We start from the raw sequence: 16,710 nt of genomic DNA, 5'->3' as shown, positions 1-16,710 counted from the left end.
TAACTAGACTGTACATGTGAAACTGTTTTTGCATATTTTACACTTGTATAGCTTCTCATTGGGATGAATTTGTGTCATTTCAGGTGACCTCTCTTGTTAAAGCCCTTGTTGCATTCTTTGCAACAATAAGCCTTCTCTTTACTGTGGGAACGTGTAATTTGGAAAAAAAGATTTATCGCAGTGTCCACATTCGTATGCTGTCTCCTTACTGTGGATTCTTTCATGGTTTTTCAAAAGGCATGGTTTTATTCTTCTTTGCCATGTGATAACGTTCATGAATTTTCAAGGAGGTCGATTTACAATAACCTTTATTGCAGTACTGACATCGGTATTGCTTCTTCCCCAGGGGCTTCTTCCTGGGTTTCTCATGCCTACGTTCATGTATGTACTTGGAACTAGATTGTGCAAAGCCTTTATTACATAATTTACACTTGTAAGGCTTTTCATTTGTATGAATTTGCTCATGTATCTTCAGATAATTTCTCTTTTTAAAGTCCTTGTTGCATTCTTTGCAATGATACCTCTCTTTGCTGTGAGTATATTCATGTTGCTTCAGAATCGCTTTCTGTTTAAAGCCCTTGTTGCATTCTTTGCAATGAAAAGGCCTTTCCTTGCTGTGACTAAGTTCATGTTTCTTCAGTGTGTAGCTAAGTGCAAAGCCCTTGTTGCATTCTTTGCAGTGATACGGCTTTGCTTCGCTGTGAGTATATTCATGTATTTTCAAATAATAACTATCTGGAAAGGCTTTTTGCATAATTTACACTTGTATGGCTTTATATGAATTAGCTCATGTTGCTTCAGAGAACGTCTCTGTTTAAAGTCCTTTTTGCATTCTTTGCAATGATAAGCCCTTTCCTTGCTGTGAGTAAGTTCATGTCGCTTCAGATCACCTCTAAGTTTAAAGCCCTTGTTGCATTCTTTGCAATGGTGAGGCCTTTCCTTGCTGTGAGTAAGTTCATGCCGCGTCAGATTACTTTTGAGTGTAAAGCCCTTGTTGCATTCTTTGCAATGATAAGCCCTTTCCTTGCTGTGAGTAAGTTCATGTTGCTTCAGTGTGTATCTAACTGTAAAGCCCTTGTTGCATTCTTTGCAATGAAAAGGCCTTTCCTTGCTGTGAGTAAGTTCATGTACGTTGCTTCAGATTACATCCGAGAGTAAAGTCCTTGTTGCATTCTTTGCAACGATAAGGCCTTTCCTTCCTGTCAGTAAGTTCATGTTTCTTCAGATTACATCTAAATGTAAAGCCCTTGTTGCATTCTTTGCAATGATATGGTTTCTCTTTGCTGTGGATAAGATCATGTGTTTTCAAATAATAACGATTTGCAAAGCCCTTTTTGCATACTTTACACTTGTAAGGCTTCTGATCATTGGTATGAATTCGCTCATGTATCTTCAGATGATATCTCTGTTTAAAGCCCTTGTTGCATTCTTTGCAATGATAAGGCCTCTCTTTGCTGTGAGTTAGTTCATGTCGTTTCAAATTAGAAGAACTCGATAAGGCTTTATCGCAGAGTCCACATTTGTATGGCTTCCCTTTACTGATACTGTGGCTCCTTTCATGTCTATCCAAGTTACTTGGTGTTATAAAACTTTTATTACTGTATTGACATTGATAGAGCTTCTTGTTATGAAGTGGTACTTGATGTTCTTTGAAGTGACTCTGATGAATCCAAAGACAAGGTTTCTTGTCATACCAATAAGGTGTAATCCACTTCTCATGGCGCTGTAGATGAATCAGATATCGATGGTTGTCACAAAATGTTCTATGGCAATATTTACACAAGAGAGGCTGAAAGTAGTGCATGTTTTATGCTCTCCTCATGAAAGCCATGTTGTGAACTGGGGATGAAACAGAGAAAAACAAAGTGTAATTTTGTTTCCAATTCTGGTCTATGTGAAGATTATAGAAGACATAATTTCTGATTTAAACCTTGGCATACTTCAAATCTGTGAGGCCTCTCTGTTGCAAGTTAGTTCATGCCTTTTCAAGGAACCAAACATAGACACCCTTTGTTGCACACAATGCACACTTCGCTGCTTGTCATAACCACCTTGCATAAACCTGTGTTGAGGGTGGGAATCACTAGGGTTTTCCATGTGGTAATTCGTGGCAAAATTTATTGTGATATTGATCATATTGTGATAAATTTTAAGATCAGGAAACTTGAACGCTGTCCACGTTCGGCCTGATTTTCGACAAAACTAATAACAACAAAATAAAAAATGCATTCGTGACAGGAATTATGAACATCGCAAGTGTTTCATTATATTTAGAAAATAGAAATATAAAATCTGACTTAAGAATATTATTGCCTATAATTGGCAACTTTATTCAGCTTTTATTTGGGAGTTGTTCAGTCTATAGAGGCCTTGCATGTGACGTATCATCCCGAAAATATGGTGGACTACTCAAATGCATTCAACAAAAGCATGATTGCAATCTACCGTGACAGTTCGTCTCACACACATAACCATGCACTACGATCAAATAGGTTGATGACAACATTTGATTGAATCGACTGCACTCCGCCATAACTACGGTGAAGGACACCGGTTCAAATCCTTTGTTTGGAGCCAATCGACAAAAGGATGCAGGGCCTCTATAGTTAATCGTGGAGTCATCCATGAAGCAGTAAGAATTTATCGCATTGCAATAATTAATATTTTCTCACAATGCCCTTGTGCCATATTACACACTCTTATTACAAGTTTCACATATACAGTTTCGGTCAAATTTTAATTTGGTTATTCTTTGCCAAATATTATAAAATAGTCCCAAACAGAAATGTTTGGTAGACTCATAACGGTGCGATCTTACCTTTCCGATGTTGATTAAGATACTTCTTGCATCGATCCGAGATGCTTGGAAAAACCAATAGTCATTTTGTCCCACATAAATGAATAAATAACAAAAACCCCGATCCCCGGTGGACTCACCCAAAAGGTGACGTCACACCATATGATAAATCCCTTATCCGACTTGGGATCCCCTACCGGACCAAACTTGTAGGGGGTGGCGGGTCGGGATAATCAACATCGGAAAGGTAAGATCGCACCGGTTATGAGTCTACCAAACATTTCTGTTTGGGACTAGACTCAGTACACCGGTCGATCTTACCGTTCCGATGTTGATTAAGATACTTCTTGCATCAACATCTGAAAGATCGATCTAGCAAGTAACCGACGGATGGAGGTACAAGATTGGTCAGCATCTGATCAGGGATCGGGAGCGGTAACGATGGTTTTCGCGAGGTCAGAAAATATTTTCCCCAACGGTCGGGAAACAAAAAGACCACGCGATCACAGACATAAACCTCCTTACTTAATAAGTTTGGTGGTTAAGAATAGCGACACTGGTTCTTACCATGCTGAGTATTCTGTATAGTCTGAAAACCTGGTACCCGTACACCACCGTATTATGATCGCCGAACAATGTCCCGGTAAACCTCCCGCCCGTCTCTGATTACTAACGTAAAGCGGAAGTATCGTAGAGAAGGGCGAAGGTGGCTTCCGGGACACCGCCTGCTAGATCTCCTCAAGGGACAACCGAACGGTATACCCAAGATGATGAGATAGCTCGTGTCGAGTGGGTCGTGGGGCCTTGAAACCTTCGCGATCCCCGGACCCCACCAACACCTGGACCAGCCATTGCGACAGCGGCTGGACCGAAAGGCTCTGTAAGGGTGATGAATGCGGTCGTGAGTCCCTCGCAAGGCTTGTGTTCGGAAGAAATAGTGCTGCAGCGCCTTATCGGACACCCCAGCCTATCTTTGGCTTCAGCCGAACCTTGCCCAACCCTGGGGATTGGAGAGGGACGAATGTCGGTATGCACCGCGCCCGTTCGTAGTCACGAGAACAGAGCGCCGAAACAGTGTCGCCCCAGTGTTTGTGAACACGGAAGCTAACCTCGAGACCGTGTGCAACTCAGCACCGCCGTCCCGAAGCCAACGCCAAACCGGAAAGCCATCTTGAGAGTTACGTATTTAAGCGCCGCTTTTGGACGGAAGGTCAAAAGGGTGACCCTTAAAGTAATCTAAGACTGTGTTGGGATCCCTTAGGAGGATCACTTTCCTTTTTGGTAGACACTCGTTGAACATACCGTCGAGGCGTAGACTAATAAGGTAACCATCGGTTATGATAGTCGACCCGTCTCGAAACCTCGGTGAATGGAGAGGACAGCTGACTTATAGCTGGCCCCAGTGGCCCGCTGAAGTCTTGCTTGGAACTTTTCTGTCAGAAACTCCGGAACTAGCAGCACAGAGGCTCTAGCGGGAGAGCTATTTGTCTCATTGCACCAAGCGGGGGTCATGGCAGAAGCGTTTACGTTCGCGACTCCTACCAGTTTTGCTAAACAACTCGGCCAGTTTTGTTAAGCAACTCTGCTAATTCTGCCACCACCTTACACCACCACTGTATTGTGTACTGCTAATCAGCTGCAATGCCTCGAGACTGCAACAGACGTCAGTGTCATCAACTCGGGCCTTTCTCAAGGCCGGCATTGACAGTATTGTCTGCCAACGTCGAGGGGCTCTCTAGGGTGAAAGAAGAGCTCATTACCAACATATGCAAGGAAACTGATTGTGACGTCCTATGTCTCCAAGAGACTCACCAGTGGGGAAAGGCAACATCCGACCCAAGATCAGTGGAATGAAGCTTGCCGTAGAAAGACCACACGAGAAATACGGTAGTGCAGTGTTCGTCAAGGAAAGCACAATCATTGAGTCTACTTCCAAGTCAGATGAGAACAACATAGAAATCCTGACCATAGAACTCAGTGGAATCATCATATCCTCCGTTTATAAACCACCTGGCTCTCCGTTTGACTTCAAGGACCCAATGGGGAATACCCAGACTAAAACAAGGGTAATCATTGGAGACTTCAACAGCCATAGCACGGTATGGGGCTATGATAAAACCGATGAGGATGGCGAAAGGGTAGAGGAATGGATAGACCAACAGCAGCTAAGCCTTATCCACGACCCTAAACAGCCTAAGTCATTCAACAGTAGCCGATGGAAACGTGGATACAACCCCGACCTGGCCTTTGCTAGTAACAGAGTTGCTCAACTATGTCACAAGATGGTGATGGATCCCATCCCCCGCACTCAGCACCGACCAATCGGTCTACAGATCAGAGCAGCTGTAAGCCCAGCCTCAGTACCATTCCGTAGAAGATTCAACTACCAAAAGGCAAACTGGGAAGGTTTCTCTAGTGACTTAGATGCAGCAGTCTCCAACATAGAAGCATCACCTGAGAACTACGATCTCTTTGTGAAAACCATCAAAGAAAGCGCCAGGAAGAACATCCCTAGAGGCTGCCGTACCAGCTACATCTCTGGACTCACTCGGAAACAGCCGACCTATATGAAGAGTATAAAGCCATGTTCGAATCGGACCCTTTTGATGAAGCCACTACTGCCACAGGGGAAAGGTTGATGTCAGCTATTGGAGAACAACAACGTCAGTCATGGCAAAACCTGATTGAATCAATAGACATGACCAATAACAGCAAGAAGGCGTGGACTCTAATTCGGAAACTGAGCAATGATCCAAGAGAAGCGGAACAACACTACAACACCACCGCTAACCAGGTAGCCCACCAACTCCTCCTAAATGGGAAAACAACCACAAAACATCCGAAGGTTCAAGTGGATTGGAACAAATATAATGAAGACCAAGGTTTCACCAACCCCTTCTCAATGGATGAGCTGGAAGAGGGAATCACCAGCCTGAAGAATGGAAAAGCTTATGGACTGGATGATGTCTCTGTTGAACAGATGAAACACTTTGGACCGCGTACAAAGGAATGGCTCCTCCAGTTCTTCAATGAATGCATGCGCAGCCACAAAATCGAAGATCTGGCGACGGACACGAGTGATAGCACTCCTGAAACCAGGAAAGGACCCATCAGAGGCAAAGAGCTTCAGACCAATATCTCTGCTATGCCATAGCTACAAGCTGTTTGAGCGGCTCATCCTGAACCGCCTTTGCGTCACATGTAGATGGTCTACTGATCCCTGAACAAGCTGGCTTCCGCCCCGGGAAATCAACAACCAGCCAGCTGCTAAACCTCACCCAACACATTGAGGATGGATTTGAGAGAGGGCAGATCACAGGTGCTGTCTTCGACGACCTTTCTGCAGCTTATGACACCGTCAACCATCTGACTACTCGCCAAAGTGCTTGAGATGACTAAGGGCGTTCACCTCACCAGGCTTCTACAAACCCTGCTCCAGAACAGAAGGTTCTTTGGTGAACTAGGAGGGAAGCGAAGCCGATGGCGCAGACAGCGAAACGGACTCCCCCAAGGAAGTGTCCTAGCTCCTCTGCTATACAACATCTATACTAACGACCAGCCAGTTGACAGCCAAACCAAGCGGTTTATATATGCAGATGAATTGTGCGTAACCAGCCAGAGTACCAGCTTTGAGGTGATCGAAGACACTCTGACAGATACACTGACTGGACTAGGAGAGTACTATGACGAGAATCAATCTGCGCAGAAACCCAGGGAAGACCCAGGTCTGTGCCTTCCACCTTATCAACAAGGAAGCCAAGCGACAGTTGAACATCACCTGGTCTGGTACCAAGCTCCCTTTCTGCCCTAACCCAGTGTACCGGGGGTCACACTAGATCGATGCCTATCCTACAAGGCCCACGTGGAGAAGACCAAGGCCAAGGTCAGCACACGCAACAACATCTTGCGCAAACTTGCCAACACCAGATGGGGTGCTAGCCCAGATACCATCAGATCAACAGCACTGGCTCTGAGTTTCTCCACCGCGGCATACGCATGCCCTGCTAGTGAGAGATCATCACATGCTAGGAAGCTAGACTCTGCACTCAACGCAAGCTGCCGCTCCATCACAGGATGTTTAAGGCCTACCAACATGGACAAGGTCTACCTCTTGGCAGGTATCGCACCACCTGACATCCGGAGAGCTGTGGCAAGCAAAGAGGAACGCCGTAAACAGACCACGGACGTAAGACACCCCCTCTTCAACCACACACCACCAACCAGACGGTTGAAGTCAAGGAAAAGCTTCATCACAAGCACCCTCCCTCTGCAAACAACATCATCAGAGGCTCGCACCCAGATGTGGAAAGAAAGGCCTTCATCTGAAGCAGCCACCACTGAGATGGGGATTCAACCCACAGAATCACTACCTCCAGGAGCAAATGAAGTCTGGGCAAACTGGAGATGCCTTAACCGCCTCCGAACCGGTGTTGGGCGTTGCAAGGATACCCTTCACAAATGGGGATACATCAGTGGCCCGACCATGTGTGATTGTGGACAAGAGCCACAGACGATGCAGCATCTGCTGGAATGCCCGCTTTTGGAAGATCCTGTGACGACAGACGATCTGGCGCAATTTTCTCAACGGGCACAAAAGTGTGTTTCTCAGTGGATAAGTACAGTTTGATGTAAGGACACGAAAGAAGAAGAAGAAGTATGGAGCCAGACTCTGGCTATACGTACGGAGGGTAGACTTCCGTCTAGCCCGGCGATGAGAAAAACAGCTTCTGATGAAAAGTATCCCTCCGCTGCGTGTTCCCTGGTAAGGGCCATGCAGCTAACTGCAGGTGCTCTAGTGATAGACTGGTACCTCCGCTCCGGGCATCCGGAGTAGATCTGGTACTGGGAGTGCCAGCGGCCTTGCCGCTAGCAGAATGACAATGCAGTCTTCCCACCCGATCTTGGCCACCACCCTCATGAGTAGTGAGATCGGAGGGACTGCATAAGCTGTCATCCTCCCCAGTCTATGGACAGAGCGTCCACGGTGAATGCTTGGGGGTCCGCGACCCTTGAGCAGTACCGGCAGTGGATGATTGCGATGAGATGCGAACAGATCTTTCGAGGGGTCGTACATCCCCTTGAAGATCGTCTGAGCGACCTGCGGAGCAAGGGACCATTCTGCTGGTCCCGACACCCTTCCTCGTGACAGATTGTGCGCGAGGATGCTGGTGACGCCAGCGATGTGTATCGCTCTCATCGTAATCTGCCTGAACTTGCACCACCCTATCAGGTGTCGTGCATGCAGGCTCAATCGTGGTGGCCCGGAGTCCCCTTGTCTGTTGGGGTAGGCTACCACGGTTGTGTTATCCGTCAGGACAACGGTATGTGATTCCACGATCACCTCCTCGTAAGCGAGGGAGGTTGATGTGAAACTCTGTGTCTATGGCCCCCATAGGCCCGAGACGGAGTCTCCGTGGATGTGGACCCCCAGCCCCGTTTTGACGCTATGGTCGTCACTACGTGACATACCGGGGTGCAGGAAACCTGACACCCTGGGTCAAATTGGGCTGATGGGTCCACCACCAGAGTTCTCTCGCGATCTCCGACAAGCGGAACCGCGAGGGATATTGGTGACGACTGGGCCTGCAAGCAGGCTAGAAGGTGTAGTTGGGTAAGCCTAACGTAGAAAGCGGCAGTACAGCACGAGGTCTACCATACTGGCCATTAGGCCTACCACCTTCATCCATGCCACAGCGGGTTTGCCCGAGACTCGGCCAAGAGTCAGGCACACCGCACCATGTTCGTCACCCGCTCGGGTGAGAGCACCGCGAACCCCTCCGTGAGGGTGATCTGGGCCCCTACAAATAGTGGTGTCTGCGTCGGGACCACGCTGGACTTTTTGAGCTGATCAAAAATCCAGGGTCCCGCACCCTCACGGACTATCAACCCCATGAGACCCGTAGTCTTCAGTGGAGTGCGTCCGTATATTAGCCAATCGTCCAGGTAGCAAATGATGTTGACACCCCTGTGCTTCAGGTACGCTGCCACCGCTCTGACCAAGAGTGTTAAACACCCTGGGAGAGATGGACAGGCGGATGGCGGTATCAAAACTGGTAATTTTGATCCTGTACCTAGAAGCGCAGATGCCTCCGATCTTGAGAGGCGATTGGCATATGCAGATAGGCGTCCGAGAGATCTAGCGATGCTGTTCCCATGCCCCTGATGGGGCAGGCTAGCACCGAGGCGAGAGTCCCCATTCTGAACCTCTTGGGCCTGAAGAACGTGTTCAACAGCCTGCGGTTCGGATGGGGCTCCCGTCGCCGGTCTTCCTTGGAGCCAATGGCTCCAAGATCACCGTAGAACGGGGGTAGACCGGGACAATCGCCCGCCGTGAGAAGCTGTGTGATCCCTGTCAGTAGTGCCCGACGCTGGGGGCCGTCTGACGGCACTACTGTGGACCTCTGAAATGTGCAGGCGAATGTGGGGAGACTGGGTTGCCAGTCTGTAACCCCCACTCACCACTGACCATACCCAGGCGCTCAAAGAGATGGTTTCCCACCTCTGGGTGAAAGCCATAAGCGGTCATCCACTGGGAGATCCCCTGTGGAAAAACCGCTGAGCCCCCAGGAATGCTCTGCCTAGCTTCCCTTGGAAGAGCGCTTGCTCTTCTTCGGGCTTGCCAGCTGTTCCTGTGCTACCCTTGCGCCTCCCAGAAATGGGTGCTGCAGAGGTAGTGGGCTCGGGTACTGTTGGTGGTGCACGGCCTGCTGAAGTCGGAGCTCCTACCCATGGTAAGGGCAGTTTCCGACCTCTTCAGAGTGCTCCGTTGGTAGCTTCTTTGCACGGTCCTCCACCGTAGCGCAGAAGCATCCAAAGAGAAAAAGGACCCTGCCTTTCCATCGCGTTGAGCGATTGGAGTGGCAGGCCCCTCCCCCCGGCGCTGAGGGGACACCCTATGGGCTAGGCCCATGGAGCTCTCGTTGAGGCTAGCTGTTAGCACCGCTAATAGGCTCACCTCGCGGAAGAGCTCAGATGTTGTCTGGGCGTGATACCCCTGACGACATCGGGGTCCCTCTCGGATCCCCTCCGGTAGGTCCCGTGGTCCTCCCGCGTTACACGCAGAGGAAGCGTGCAAGCACGCAGCGGCGCCATAGCTCTACTGAGCTCGACAGCCCCACGATATCTACCCGTGAGGTTTGCCGGGAATGAGAGTGCAGGCGCCCCTGTGAGGAAGCAGCAGCTGAGCATCCTACTGAAAGGATCCCTGGTCCTCCTCCATGGACTCCCCCTTAGGGGGTGTCCGGAGGAAGATCAGGGCTGCAGCGGGGGAGGAGATTGTAGTGATGTCACTACCGGACTCAGCTTCCGACTCCTTTCCCTCGCCCACAGTATCCGTATCATGCTCCGATGATGACGGTAACTGAGGACGGGCATCTGAAAGCGGGTAAGAAGGCATAACCACTGTGTGGCTCGCCGACTACCTGCCAGCAGAAGAGGGAGTACTCCCGCAAGACCCTGAGGTATCCGCCATGGCACCACTGGGTCCGCATGCTCTCGCAGCCGTCGTCCTAGCGCTAGCAGCACGGGGCCTACCCTGATCAAGATCTGGGTTAGCCCCATGCCGGCTGGCCTGGTCAACAGCTGATGTTGGTACTGCGTGGCCATCGCTGGCGACACTTGCCGCGGTGCTAGGCCGTGGAAGGCGGGCTACCTGCGGCGGGTACCACGGGCATACCCAGCCGGCAGCTGACCCTGAAAGGATCCGCCACCAGGGTAACCCCATGGTACTGCAGTACCAGCACCGCCTCCCCTTGTTGCCACAGAGACTGTGGCGACTAAGGCGGTGCTGCGGTACCGGTGCGGTATCAGCGTGGGTACCCTTGAGGGTTCCCAACTGTGGACCGCTGTACCCTCGCCACACGGCGTTCCCTGTTTGGGGGATCAAGCTGTGTGCTGGCGTGGTACCGGCGCGGTACTAGCATGGGTACCCGTGAGGGTTCCCGGTTGTGTACCGCTGTATGCGTGGTTCCAGCGTAGGTGCCCGTGAGGGCTCCGGCTGTGTACCACTGTACCCATGCCTCACTGCGTTCCCCGCAAGGGGATCAAGCCGTGTGTATGGGTCCCCCGCTATACCGGCTGTCCCTTGGCTAGAGGGAGCTTGCCTAGTACCACGGGTAGCTGAGCGTGCATGCCCCCGATCAATCACCTCGCCACCTGAATAGGCAGCGTCAATCAATGGAGCTATGCCCTGTTGATTTGACAGTGATCGATCAAGAGAGGGTAATTGACCCATTGACGGTAATGGATCACCCACGCTCCGCTGGCTCTCGAGGACATAAGTGGGTTGTTGATCAGCTAGGCTGTTCAAGCTACTTACTGTACCCTCTAGAGCTTCGCTTAAGGTCGCTGTGTGTGGCGGACCACTCACGGCAGCTATGGGCGGGTGCATAGCGGCTACCACTGAAGTCAAGCCGTAGCTCGCCTTTGTAGCTGCCACCGAATGCACCTGGGTCGCTGTCCCGTGAGAGCCTCCGAGCCCAACCCCTGAATAATCGCCAGCCAGTCCCTGTGGACAGCCAGCAGCTATTCTAGGGCCCAGGGTATCACTCGGCGGTCCCGCCATGGGCGCTGCCGTGTGACAACCCCAGTTGGTTCTGCTAAGACTACACCCACAGCGTTAGCCGCGGTATCGTCTCTGTTGAACCCATGCATGCTAGGGTTCAACCCAGGCAAGCCCGGGATACCCTTGCATGCTGCCCGTCGCTGGCTACTACTGTGGCTGTTTGAGCCCGTAGATATGCCTGCAACAGACGGGTGTCCTCCTGCTAAAAACCCGTGAGGATTTTCGCTAGAGGACTGGTATCCTCCTGCTACAAAACCCGCTAGGGTTTTCGCTGGTGGTTACCGCTCTGCTGCCTGCTACTTTGCTCCGACGTATAGTCAGTGCTTTCGCTGGCTGCTGAGCCTTTGGACGCGCTTAGCAGTCCCGAAGGAACCGCCTGCTTGTCCGGGACCGGAGCCCCTTAAGCAGACCTGCCATGACCCATAGGGGCTGTCACAGCAGAATCTACCGATCGACTGGTATCCTCCTGCTGCAAAACCCGCTAGGGTTTTCGCTGGTGGTTACCGCTCTGCTGCCTGCTACTTTGCTCCGGACGTATAGTCAGTGCTTTCGCTGGCTGCTGAGCCTTTGGACGCTTAGCAGTCCCGAAGGAACCGCCTGCTTGTCCGGGGACCGGAGCCCCTTAAGCAGACCTGCCATGACCCATAGGGGCTGTCACAGCAGAATCCACCGTGATCGACCTTACCAGTGCCCTTGGTAGATTTCTTCTTCGTCTTATGGCGATGACGGAGCCTATCCCAATCGTCAAGCTGGAACTCGGAGAGTCCTAAGCAAAAGAAAGACATCTAGAAGATCGTGAGCACTCCCTGTGGGTGAAACAGAGCGGGTGTGGGTCCCGCTCCGTCACCAGGGAAGGGCAAGCCCGACAGGGCCGAGGCGAAGCGAGGAGAAAAGGGAGGGGGCACTACCCCCCAACACGCGACTCAAGCCCAGTAAGCAAACCTGAGCACGGAGGCTGGTCGCTAACGTTAGTGGTAAAAGTAAGGACTGGCTAACTTTATTACTAAAATGTCAGACGGGTCCCTACCAATCCCCACCGTATGAATATCTGATTAACTCGTCTTTATTGGACGGTAATGAAGACATAACGATAGAGTAATCACCCTAACATAGCAATATAACCTACCGTACATGAAATACAATGTGTATGTACAAACATCTATTGTAACTTACAGGCTGCAATGGTTGTTTTACGTGGGAAACAAAATGAATGGCGCCAACGAAGCGGCCATTTTGAATTGCTCGTGTGTCCCGTGATACAAACGGAGGCACGATATGTAGCTAAGTTTTGGATCGTTTTTTGTCACTTTTTCGCCAGACAATGCCGTCAAAACTATCCTCAGTCGAACAATACCGGTTTGGTTTTACCTAAGGTGTGAAACTACAACCGTATATCTCGCCTTGGTCGAGAAATTGATACACAGTGCTATGAACAATCGATAGGCACGTCTGTGTCAGTCAGAGACCAAGGAGGATAAGGGCGATCATATGGTGTGACGTCACCTTTTGGGTGAGTCCACCGGGGATCGGGTTTTTGTTATTTATTCATTTATGTGGGACAAAATGACTATTGGTTTTTCCGCATCTCGGGATCGATGCAAGAAGTATCTTAATCAACATCGGAAACGGTAAGATCGACCGGTGTACTGAGTCTAATATTACCGTATGGTACTGACGCAAGAGTAAAGTCCCACCTTTTTTGGGGGGAAATTCCAGAAATTGTTATTTAATTTTCCCCTGAGTCAAGTCCCACTGATAATTTTAACGAAAATGGTTTCCAAATTTGACAGCCCAATTAAATAATCATGCAACTTCATTTGCAGAATTACCTAAAATTTACATTATTTATTTACCTTGAAACATCATCAAAATAGCATTAGCATATTACTGTAAAGATGTTATAAATTCAACAAAACATCCAGCTCTCAAGTAATTAACTATCCTTAGGCCTAAGTTAGTAAGTATGCCCAAGTTAGTTAGTTGCATACGGGGGACCAAAGGGGGAAACAATTTTTGGCACATATTCATGGGGCGCCTTTTTAATAAAACACTCTAAAAAGGCTTAGGAAAACATCACGTAAATGTTGAAATATGCAAATGGTCCTGCTCGCTTCACTTGCAATACATCTAGACCGTAAATAGAAAGCAAAATTAAACTTCTACGCTACTCAAATTTGATACACTCACCGGAGCGCTTTCGCGGGTGAACTGGCGTCTTCAGCGGATGTTATTGTTCTGAAGATTTCTTGTTGCTAGTGATGTTGAGGCACCTCGAATGATGTCACAGGTGCAGATGACGTCAAACCAGATGTTGTGGCGCCCTTTGTTATGGTTCAGTCTGGGTCTTTTAGTTCTAATGTGGCTTGCTTCCAAGACCCTACAACAGAAGTCCTTTGACTCCCTGACACTTTAACATTTTCCCAGTCAGTCGGTGTCCTCTGCTCCTGTCAATAAGTTCCTAATCGCTGACTTGGAACCTAGCTGCTTTGGATTTATGTTCTGTAAGCCTCTTTTTGCGCTTGTGTCCAGATTCACCAATGTACAGGGAGTCAGACTCTTGACAAGGGATGCTGTGCACAACACCAGATTGCTTTTCTTGTCCAGTTTTGTCCTTTAGGGATATCTGCAAAGGGCATTCTGAGGCTTGAACGCTGTGCTCACACCTGCAGAGTTAAATGCCCTGCGCAGCCATTCCAAAAGGCCTTCCACATAAGGCAAGGAGACAAAGATGCCCTACTTGATGCTATCTTCATTGCTGTCCTTATTTTGTTCTTTTTGTTTTGGATAAGCTCTGAACAATGTCCAGTCTTGATCATGTAACACCTCCTTCACAAATCTCCTTTGATCTGTCATCACTCAGGATTGGTAACAACAGTCTCCGCTCTTGCTTTCTACATTTACCGCTACCTATACATCATTATTAATCTAGACCATTTTAAGGTTTGCAAACTGGGATCCTAAAAATTTGGCATGTGGAAAGGGGGGGGGGTCAATAATTGTTCGGCAAGCCGAGAGGGAGTAAGCATCTTTGGAAATTCTACCTGGGGCTTATCATTATTGCACAGCCAGCCACTAGACATGCGTACTCTAGGGCTGGTGATATCGGGATCTGCCAAAAATCACTTGCCCCCTCCATTTGACATGCCAAAAATATTCAGCCCACCATGTTACATGCCAGAATTTGGGAACTCCAATTTAAAAGCAGAAATTGTCTGGTCATGTGATAGCAATGTAGCGTGCAGAAAATATACATATATGCAAATTTGAATGTTTCCTAACATGTTTTCTACACCTTTTTAGGGATAAATATCAAAATGGTGCCCAAATATATGTGCCAAAAATCTTTGCCCTCCCCCCTTTGACCTGCCAAAAATGAGGTGGGTACCACTTTTATTTACCAAATTTTCGAATGCCCAACCGGTGTATTTCCTATTGATTACAAATTGGTCTGTGCCACAGTCCTAAATATACAGAGGCATGGTGTATATAGGACTGGAAGTGCATCTAACACTGTATGTGGTTACTGACATGTGTTAGGAATGACAGAAACTGGTTGTGAATGAGACTAATTACACCAACAATAAGCGGTGAAAAAAAGGACACTTTCACAATTTTTTTCACTGATTTTTTTTTAATTTCACAAGATCAATATTCATATTGCCTAGCTAAAAAATTATCAATATTGTTTTAGAGGAATCAAACCCAGTATATACAAGAGGAGTCCCGGACGGAAGTCCCCCAATGCAATGAAGGCTTTATTTATTGCAGTACAGAAATCGGTATGGATCAGTGTGAAAATATTCATGATTCTTTCAGGAGTTTGAATTATAGTATACAAATATTGACTGCTATGAGAGGCATGGTTAAGATTATAGGCCCAAGGTGATCTCAAAACCATGCTATGACCCGAGGCGCAGCTGAGGGTCATCATAGCATGGTTTTGAGATCACCCTTTATTACAGTACTGACATCAGCAGGCTAGGAAATATGAAGCGCCAGACCAGGGCTACTTTGTAAAAAGAAATAGCCCCTGGTTCACATGGTTTAATAGAGAACCAGGGGTTATTTTCAATGAACCAGGGGCTAAATGGCCCCTGGCCCCCACTTATTTCCCAGCCTGGTCACATCAGTGCTTCTCCCTGGGTTCTGCCTATGTTCATGTATGTTCCTGTAACTAGACTGTGTGAACTGAAACTCTAAATATTGCAAAATTTACACTTGTACATATTAAGGCCCATTTCATTTGCACTGCGTAAGCTTCAGCCAAAAATCAACTAGTCCACAGGACAGGATGTTCCTAATTTAAAGTAACCTATCCGGCCTGAAAGTAATGTCCATTTTATTTTGTAGCATTTTGATGTACATGTATTGGTGCTCTTGCTGCTGGGTGCTGTATTAGTGTCTAGTTATCAGAGGATAGGATAAAATTCCCAACTGCAAAATTGTCCAGTTGACCCACTGCCAAAATAACTTTTAAAGGATATGCATACACAAAGTGAGTGGGAAATTGCGATCTTAATGCTGAAATGGGCCGAAATAAGGATAATTGTTGCCAAAAATTAAAAAGGCCTAGTGGAAGATGAACATCACAAATTTGTAAATTTTGTCCCAGTATTTCGGCAGCCTGTTTGACACTCCTGTAGCAACGTTTCAGGGCACCTGTTGGACGGGCTAGTTAGGACACTAGCATGTCCTGAAACAAAGTAACCTATCTCGGACGTGCGAGCACTGAGCAGGCTCTATTTTACACTGTCATTTGTATGAATTTGTTCATGCCGCTTCAGACATCCTTTCTCTGTAAAGCCCTTGTTGCATTGAAGTTTGGAATTCTTTGCAATGATATGGTTCCCCGTTGATGTGGGTTTAAGTTCATGTTTTTTTCAAATAATATTGATCTGCAAAGCCTTAGGCTTCAAATCATTGGTATGAAGTCGCTCATGTCGCTTCAGAAGAATTTTCTGTGTAAAACCCTTGTTGCATTCTGTGCATTGATAAGGCTTCACTTTGCTGTGAGTATGTTCATGTCGCTTCAGATTACCTTAGTTTTTTAATAACCTTTATTGCAGTACTGACATTGGTATTACTTCTTCCCCAGGGGCTTCTTCCTGGGTTTCTCATGCCTACGTTCATGCATGTACTTGGAATTATACAGTGTGAAACCTTTATTACACACTTTACACTTGTAAGACTTTTCATTTGTATGAATTCGCTCATGTTTCTTCAGATAATCTCTCTGTGTAAAGCCCTTATTGCATTCTGTGCATTGATAAGTCTTCTCTTTGCTGTGAGTATGTTCATGTCGCTTCAGATTACCTTGAGTTGTAAAGCCCTTGTTGCATTCTTTACAATG

General features: G+C 47.9%; 1 protein-coding gene across 1 annotated transcript in view; it reads right to left on the bottom strand.

The window, feature by feature from the left end:
• Positions 1-16,710, bottom strand: part of LOC140137883 (selenoprotein F-like) — a 54,261-nt gene that overhangs the window by 26,402 nt on the left and 11,149 nt on the right. The window lies entirely within an intron of this gene.

Source organism: Amphiura filiformis, chromosome 17, assembly GCF_039555335.1.
Source record: "Amphiura filiformis chromosome 17, Afil_fr2py, whole genome shotgun sequence".
NCBI lineage: Eukaryota > Metazoa > Echinodermata > Ophiuroidea > Amphilepidida > Amphiuridae > Amphiura > Amphiura filiformis.
Note: the sequence above shows the minus strand (reverse complement) of the source record. Positions and strands in the feature narration are given on the sequence as shown.